General features: G+C 42.2%; 1 pseudogene; it reads right to left on the bottom strand.

Annotated features, from left to right (window-relative positions):
• LOC138156710 (phosphorylase b kinase gamma catalytic chain, liver/testis isoform pseudogene) overlaps positions 1-8,470 on the bottom strand; it is a 13,926-nt pseudogene extending 5,456 nt beyond the window's left edge.
• Between the last annotated feature and the right edge of the window lie 326 nt (positions 8,471-8,796).

Below are 8,796 nucleotides of genomic sequence, written 5' to 3'. Positions count from 1 at the left end.
ACGGTATGTACAATGTTCCCCTGTTTTACTCATTTCACTTTGTATCAGTTCATATAGGTCTTTCTGGGTTTTTCTGAGAGCATCTTGCTCATAGAGATTATCTGTGACAATTGCCTACTTTTAAAGAGGAAGAAATAGAAGCACAGAGAAGGGAAAGGACTTCCTAAGGTCACAAGCAAATCTGTGACTGAACCAAAATGGAAATCAAGGTTTTTAAACTCCAAATTCAGTTCCATTTCCATCACTACACTTTCACTCATTTGAGCCTTCATGCTCACACTGCAACTAAACTTACTTGGGTAAAGAGTTCTTCTTTCATTCTTGTACCTGGGTTCCTACATATATATTTTCTCTTTTGTGTGATTTTCCCTCCCTCCCTCCCTCTCTCCCTTCCTTCCTTCCTTCCTTCCTTCCTTCCTTCCTTCCTTCCTTCCTTCCTTCCTTCTTTACTTCCTTCCTCCCTCCCTTCCTCTCTCCCTCCCTCCTTCTTTCCACCCCCCTTCCTCACTTGTCCCCCTCCGCATTTCTCTATTCTTCTCTCTTCCCATCCTTCCTCTCTTTCTCCCATTTATACTATATATCTTCCTCTTACAACTTCTTCTCTGGGAAGCTTATCCCAACTAATCACACTCCATTGTCTTGTTCCTCCTGAGGTACCCAATGGACAATGTATTGCCTTGTCCTGATGTATGCTTCTTTGTAAGCATTTGCTTGTGTTTGAAGGGCATGTCCTTTCTCTCCTATTTGCCAGTTCTTTACTGATAGGCCCTGTGCCTCATATTTTTGTGTCCTCTATCCAGGATCATGTGTTAGAAACCATGTATGTTGTAGAACTAGGTCTGTGGAGGAAGCTGTCCTCAGTCTAAGTCCTGTCTGACTTCAGTATTTCTGTCAATGGTACTAACATCTTCTTGGTTACTCAGGTTCATATCCTCAGCAACATTGTAGAATTTTTCCCATTCATTTCTTCATCAATAATAATTTTTATATGCCTACTATGTGTACATACAGCCAGTGACCAAGTCCTGCAGTTCCTGTGCCCACAGTTTCTCTAGCATCTGTCCTTTCCTTTATATTCTCACCGTAATCTACCTCACTTCAGGCCTTTTTGTTGTATCAATTGGACTATTTCAAGAGCCTCTTAATTGGTCTTTCTGCCTTTAGTCTATTACTTTTCCAATCCATCTTCTACATTCCAGCTGATGAAATCTTAATGCAACACTCGTATCACTCTCCTACTTAAAAACCTTGAGGGGTCCTCCACTGTCATTGCCTATGGAAAAAAAATAAATTCTTGATCTTGTCATTCAAGGATCTCCCAAGTTGGACTTAAACCTATGCCTAGTCTTCTGGCACACTAATCCCCTTCATGGATTCTACGTTCCAGTCAAATTGGATTATCCTTCAGTTCCTGTTTTTATTTTTGCCACTTCCCTATCTCAGAGTATTTGTTCATGCTCTCCTCAATTCTTGGAACGGATGCCTATCTCTCACTGTCACCTCTATCTATAGAAACCTTTGTGTTTCTTTAAAGTCCAGCTAAGCTGCCACCTCCATGAAACCTTCAATTATCCTTCCCATTTTCTGTCTGAAAATTTCTTAAATCACCTTCCTTTGCTGTTAATAATACTGATCATGGATTTTGGAATGCACGGGTCAATTGGCTTGTCTGTATCTTCTATCCACTAATTGTCCCATTAATCCCAGTAAATCACATCAACAATATGTGCCATTAGTCACAGGGGGAAATGAGTACTCTTTTCATCTTTCAAGGCCAAATATGGGTTCTCCCTCTTTCAAGAAGCCTTCTGCCCAGAAGTAAACTTTCCTTCCTATGGTTTTTCAAAGCATACAGTTTGTACTTCTCCTAGAAAGTTAATATTATAACTGCATTACAGGTGTGTGTGTGTGTGTGTGTGTGAACTCCTTGATTTGAATGTATTCATATTGTCGGCAAAGGGATCAGTACAAAGGCCAGAGAAAGTGGTGAAACCAGTGTTATCGCCCTGGTTCAGCATTGAGGGCAGGGAAAACAGTGGAGGTGGCAATGTTAGGGGATATTGGGCTTTAGTCATGGCAGTGAAGTGGTGGTGAAATTGTGGGGGAGGATATTTAGAGAGAAAAAGGGCACTTTTCCCCATTGATCAGTTCACTATTGACTGGTATATTTGGGCAGCTTGTGCTATTGAGGTTTGAAAACCAGATCTAGGTGAAACTCTAGGGGGTGGTAAAGGTTCCACAGGGGTTTCTCTCAGTAAGCTTTTATTATCTAACCCTAGGTACCATTCTAGGTACTGGAGCTACAAAATAACAAAAGCTAAAACAGTTCTTGACCTCAAGGAGGTTCTAGTTCAGTCTCTTTTCAGTCATATTCAACTCTTCATGGCCACTTTTGGGGTTTTCTTGGTGAAGATACTGGAGTGGTTTGCCACTTCTTCAGCTCATTTTATAGATGAGGAAACTGAGGCAAACAGGGTTAAATGACTTGTCCATGGTCACACAGCAAGTTAAGTATCTTAGGCTAGATTTAAACTCATAAAGATGAGCCTTTCTGATTCTAAGTCCAGTGCTATCCACTGCACCACTTAATTACCCCTCTGCCACCTAGCTGCCTCTCAAAGAGCTTATATTCCACTGAAACAGTAGAAATAGAACCTCTACCAAAGTATACAGGTAAGTCATGGGCATGTCAATGTCTTTTTTCCTTCCTCTTGTGCAACGACTAGAAGGAGAAGTTGGGGGAGAGTTCATTGTCTAAGTCTCTTTCCTTGGCATCTTATGCTTTGTGGCTAGGAGTGATACCTCCGTGTTGATTAAGAATTAGTTTTCTGATAAGTGTGGAGTCTTTGGTGGTAGCTTTAGAGGTAGCCCTGGCTGATACAGAAACAATCTGAGTCTCCACATCATCACCCTCCATATATGTGGTCAGGCCCATTCAGAGTATAGGGTGGGATGAAGCAATGGAGGGTATCACAGAACTGCAAAATCAGCAGAAGAAAAGCCCAAAGTACAATAGAGAGCTTTGGGTTTGGAGTTAGAGAACCTGTGTGCAAATCCCATGTTTGCCATTGAATACTACAGATAATTTACCTTCTTTGAATCTCAGTTTTCTCATCTGTAAAATGAGAGTGGTGGACTAGACGGCATCTAAGTTTCATTCCAGCGCTAGGTCTGTGTTTCTGTGTCCTCAGAGGTCATTTCATTCAACCCACAGCTGATTAAGAGCTCCTTCTAGAATGTGCCTGGCAAGCTGTTCTATACCCTTTGTTTGAGGGCCCTTACATCCCAAGATAATCCATTTTGGTATTGGATAATTGTTAGGAATTTTTTCTTCATCTAATCAGAGCATTCTCTCTTCATTCTTCCCTCATTTTCCAGCACAATACCTTGTATATAGTAGGTGCTTAATAAAAGTTTGATTAATTAAATTTGGTCATGAACATATAGATAATGAAATGCAAAACTTGACCCATAGCATTAAAATAACTCATAGTCATGGAAGGTGGGCTGGTGGATTACTGTTGCTGGAAGGTGACAGTTTTCCTGATGGGGAAGCTGAGAATTTTAGATCATAAGACTATGGGATTAAAGGATTACAATTCTAGAATTGAAAAAGAATTTATAGGCCATCTAATTCAACCCCTTCATTTTGTAGATTGCGAAACTGAGAGGCCCAAGGATTGTAAGTGATTTGCCTAAGGTCATACAAGTAGCTAAGGTCAGGACCAGGCTTCAAACCCAGGATCTGTGACTCCAGTGAAGCATTCTTTCTTTGTACTACACTGCCTAAGAGAGGGAAGAGTTATCCCCATGAAGGTCTGGATCCAGGATATACTACCGTGTTTCCCCGATAATAAGACACTGTCTTATTAATTTTTTGGACAGAAAAACACCAGAGGCCTTATTTTCAGGGGAGGGCTTATTTTAATGAACATTGACAGCAATTTTAATAAACAGGTAAATGTGAACAAAAAAATGTACCTTTATTCAATAAGCAAATCACTGGGGAAGAACAGGATGACGCGCTCACTGCTGCAGCTCTGATTGGATGCAGCTCGGAGCGCGGCGTGCGTTTCACCCGGGGGGGAGAGGGGGGAAATGGTGCATACAGAGGGTACCATAATGTAGCGTGTAGCGCAGGGGATCACCTTCACTACAGTAGCAATCTCAATAGGGCTTATTTTCGGGGGAGGGCTTATTTTAGAGGAATCTTACACAGTAAGGGGAGGGCTTATTTTCCGGATAGGTCTTATTATCGGGGAAACACGGTAGTTCCCAGCCTAGATCATTATCAATTAGATTTTGACATTTCTACATCTACTTTTAACACCTACTAACTCTGGAACTCTGAGAAAATCCCTCAGCCTCTTGGAACTCTAGGTAGCTCTCCAAGACTGTGTGTTTCAGAGAAAGTACTGTCCCACATTGCTAGAGGGAGTTTCCTCAGGTGGAAGTCCCCTCTATCATGAAATTTCAAGCCCATTATTTATGCCTATCCCATTTTGGGTAACAGCTTTAAGTACTCACTGACCCTGGTGGCCTCACTCAAATCTGAGACTTAGAGCAGAAGCACTCAGTTATCAGTTAATATTACTGACTGCCAGATAATGTTTGTTCAGGCTTCTTGCTGATCTGAGCTCTATAAATACAAAGCATTATTATTCTTATCCCTTCCTTGTTCCCTCGAGCCCCTCTGGAGCCAATGAGGATGGGATCATTTCCCTTGTCTGAACAGGCAAGAAGAATGTAATTCTGAATGAATTCTTGGTCCCCAAAATATGTCTGCGGAGGGCTTAGAGGCAGGAGAGAGGTGGGGGTAGGGATTAAGAAGCACAAGAGAGAAAGAACCAGCTCCCTATAGGGTTCACTGTGGGAAAAGGGAAGAGCAATGTCAGGGTGCCATTTGCAGGAACTTTTTTCTTGTGACATTTTGTTATGATGGTGATTATTTCAAATGCTATTGAGGATAATCAATGGTCTCCATTTCCACCCAACCCCCATGGCCCACCTCCTGTACAAATGTGCTGAGTTGAGCATCTCCCATGTAGCTGAGAAGCCATTTATTGCTTTGGAGTTGCGGGAAGCTGGAATTATGGTTTAAATAACCTCTCAGTTCAAGCGAGGCTAAATCAATGCTGACCACAGAGAACAAACAGTACAGATTTGGTTCCTGTGACCTCAGCTGCCCAACATCCTAATTATTCCCATTGTCTCAAAGAAAGTCCCACTGGGATGATATGTCTTCTCCTTTGTCTCCCCACACCTTTGAATACCTGTCAAAGTGGCTCCCATTACCAGCAAAGGGCTTTGAATTGTTTGCTCCCCTGGGTCCTTTAGAGTCATAGATCTGCAGTTGGAAAGGACCACGGAGGTGATTCAGTCCCCCATACTCTATTTTACCTATGGGAGAAACTGGAGGTGAAACAATTTGCCCAAAGTCACACACTAGGAAGTGCTAGATAAGAGTATGATAGATCTATAGCTGGAAGGAACCATGGAAGTTATCTAGTTCACCCCATTCCCATTTTATAAATGAAGAAACTGAGGCCCAAAGAGGTTAAGTGACTTGCTTAGCCTCACACTGCTTTTCTATAGTTCCCTTCCCAGCCCAGTGAGCCTCTGAAGCCACTGGGATGAGATCAGAACCATTTAGGATGTCAGAGCCAGACTGCCTAAGCACCTCGATGCTCTATTATGATGTGGGTGGATCCCAGGGCTTTCAGAGGCTCTGCATATATTGCTCTGACATGCCTTCCCAATCAAGGACTTGGCTTATGAATCCAGTGGTCAACTCTGTCTCAGCTGAGGACTGGTCCTCCTTACAAGTGGAGTCCTCAAAGTGAAGAATTTTTTTGTCACTTGACAACTCCCAAAGACCACCTACCAAGGGGAGCAGGGGGTCTCAATTAAAGAGGAAAAGAACACGCATGTTGATGAAATTTCCAGTTCTGGCAAAATTTAGGAAAAAGTGAAAGCTGGAAGCAATTTTGAATCCATCTTGTCTAACCTATGATTTTACATGCAAATTTTGCATGTAAAATCATGTTACCCAAGCCTGAAGCTATGTGTGTGTGTGTGTGTGTGTGTGGGACTGCCGATCTTTACGTACAGGTAGGGAACCTGAGGTCAAGAGGAGAAAAATGGCTTCTTAAGTTAACATAGATCTCAATCTCCAATCAACAAGTGCTTATTAGGCACTCACTGTGCTTGAGTCATTGTGTTAAGCACTGGGGATTTGGAGACAAAACTGAAACAGATTCTGCCCTCAATGAACTTCTAGTCTAGTTGATGACACAATGTATACATATATGAGTATGTGCAGAATATATACAAAATGAATAAAAGGTTATTTTGGGAAGGGGTTCCCTAGTAGCTGCTGGAAAAGCTTTGTGAAGAAGAGGGGACTTAAGCTGAGTTTTGAAGGAAACCGGAGATTCCAAAAGATAGGTGAAGAGGGATGACATTAAAGGCATAGGGTAGTGCAAAGGCTTGGAGATGGGAGATGGAACTTTGTGTATCCATGTATGTGTGTGAGTGCACATGCAAGCAAAACTGAATAGTCCAGTGTGACTGGAATACAGAATTAGAGAAAGGGAGTAAATTGTGAGGAGACTGGAAAGGTAGGAGGGGCCCAGATTGTGGAGGGCTTTAAATGTCAAATCAAGAAGTTTATATTTGATTCATAGGGAGTCACTTAAATTTGTTGAGTGGGTAGTTAGGGGTGATGTGGTCACACTTGAGCTTCAGGATGGTCACTTTGCCAGCCATGTACAGGATGAATTGGAGGGGAAGAGAGATTTGAGGTAGAGACCAATTAGGAGGCAGTTGTCCAGATGAGAAGTGATGAGGACTAGGTTGTGACTGTGTAAATGGAGAGAAGGGGACATACGTGCATGACAGCATGGAGAAGGAAATAAGATATGGCCATTTATTTGACATGTGAGTTTTATAAGAGTGAGGACTCCTAGTTCACACAGGGGTTTCAAAACTGGGTGACTATAAGACTGCTGGCACCCTACAACAGGGAAATTTGGAGGAGGTGTGAGTTTGGGGGGATAGATGAGAATTCTGTTTGGGTATGTTGAATTTGAGATGTCATTGGGACATCTAGTTTAAAGCATCTAGTATGCAGTTGGTGATTCAGGACTGGAGCTTAGAGATTATGGCTAGATGTTCTGTATAGATTAAAGAGCCATATGCATAAAGAATATAATTGAGTCTATGGGAACTGTTGAAGTTACCAAGTGAGAGAGTCTAGAGAGAAAAGATAAGAAGACCAAGGACAGAGTTGGGGGCGGCCATGGTTAGTGTGGAGTAGGTGTGACACAGATGATGATTCAGCAAAGGAGACTGAGAAGGAGTGATCAAACATTTACAGAGAGAAATCAGAGAGGAGAGAATAACTGGAAGATGGAAATGAACAGGGTCAAATTCTATGGAAAGGCCAAGGATGATGAGGACTGGGAAAAGGCCATTAGATTGGCAATTAAGTAAATTAATTACTTACACTCTCTCTCCAGAGTACAGAGCACAGGGATGGGTATAGAGCAGTGGTTCAGTGTCCATTTGATAAATTATTGAATGCACAATTTGAATCGAGTTGAATAAATCAGGTGCAGGGTACTCCATTGTCCTTCATTTTAAGGAAAGTTCCCAGGCCAGCCATGTCTTCTTTCCTTTCTGGGATCTAATCCTGATTCTCTGGACTCTCTCCATCATGACACAACAGACTTCTCACCCTGCAAGTTCACTCTACTCCTGTGGCCTCCTCATCCAAAGTTGACTTTGTCTCTCACCTTCTCATCTTGGAAGTTTGTACTACCCCTTCTGGCCTCCTCTGCTGATTGGTCAGTTTCTCCCAGAACCAGCATTTTCAGCAAAGTGCCCAGGTCAGCCATATTTTCTAGCCATCTAGCTGAGTCTTGAAGAAAGCCAGAGATTCCAAGAGATAAATGAAGAGGAATGGCATCAAAGGCATAAGGGATAGGTAATACAAAGGCTTGGAGATGGGAGATGGACCTTTGTGTATGCATGTGTGTGCATAAACCAGTGTGACTGGAATACAGAGTTAGAGAAAGGGAGTAAATTGTGAGGATACTGGAAAGGTAGGCGGGGCCCAGCTTGTGGAGGGCTAACTACATCTAGCCTTAATCTCTTTGTCCTGACTCTCTGGACTTTCCTGTCATGTTCCAATGTGAGGACTTTCTTCTTCCCTCCCTCCTTTTCAATTTTTATTCTCTCGTAAGACTATGAGCTCATTGAGGACTTTCTGCTTGCATTTGTATTTTTGGTGCTCAGTACAGCATCTGGCACAATGCTTAGTAAAGGCTTTCTGACTTGTCGATTTCAGTTTCCCTTTCCTTTTCTTCTGCCTTCTTCTAACTCTTCCAACTCAATAAGTCCCAGACTTACAGTAGTCATTATCCTTCCCTTCAGCCTGTTCTTCCTTCTGCTCCAGACTGCTGTCCATGGTACCCAGTAACTTTCGTTGTTGTGACTCTTACCACCCACAACCAATCAATGCTTTTTTTTTTTTCCTGTGGATGCCACCTCCACAGCATATCTCTTTCCTCTTCTCTCATACTACTGGAGATAGAGCCTCATTTAGGATCCCACCTACCTGGGCCCACTCTAAAAAACCTCCCAATGGGTCTTCCTCTCTCCAATTTTTCATCCTTCATAAATGTCTGCCAGAATAAGCTTCCGTTATAAGAATTTTTTTTATTGATACTGATTTTTATTTTTGTATAACCTTAATTTTCCCCATATTCTTCCATTCCTCCTTCTGTAAAGTCA

Source organism: Petaurus breviceps, unplaced genomic scaffold (genome assembly GCF_028583685.1).
Source record: "Petaurus breviceps papuanus isolate PSGF00001 unplaced genomic scaffold, PetGlider_PUasm1.0 156, whole genome shotgun sequence".
NCBI lineage: Eukaryota > Metazoa > Chordata > Mammalia > Diprotodontia > Petauridae > Petaurus > Petaurus breviceps.
This window is presented reverse-complemented; position numbering and strand designations above follow the sequence as displayed.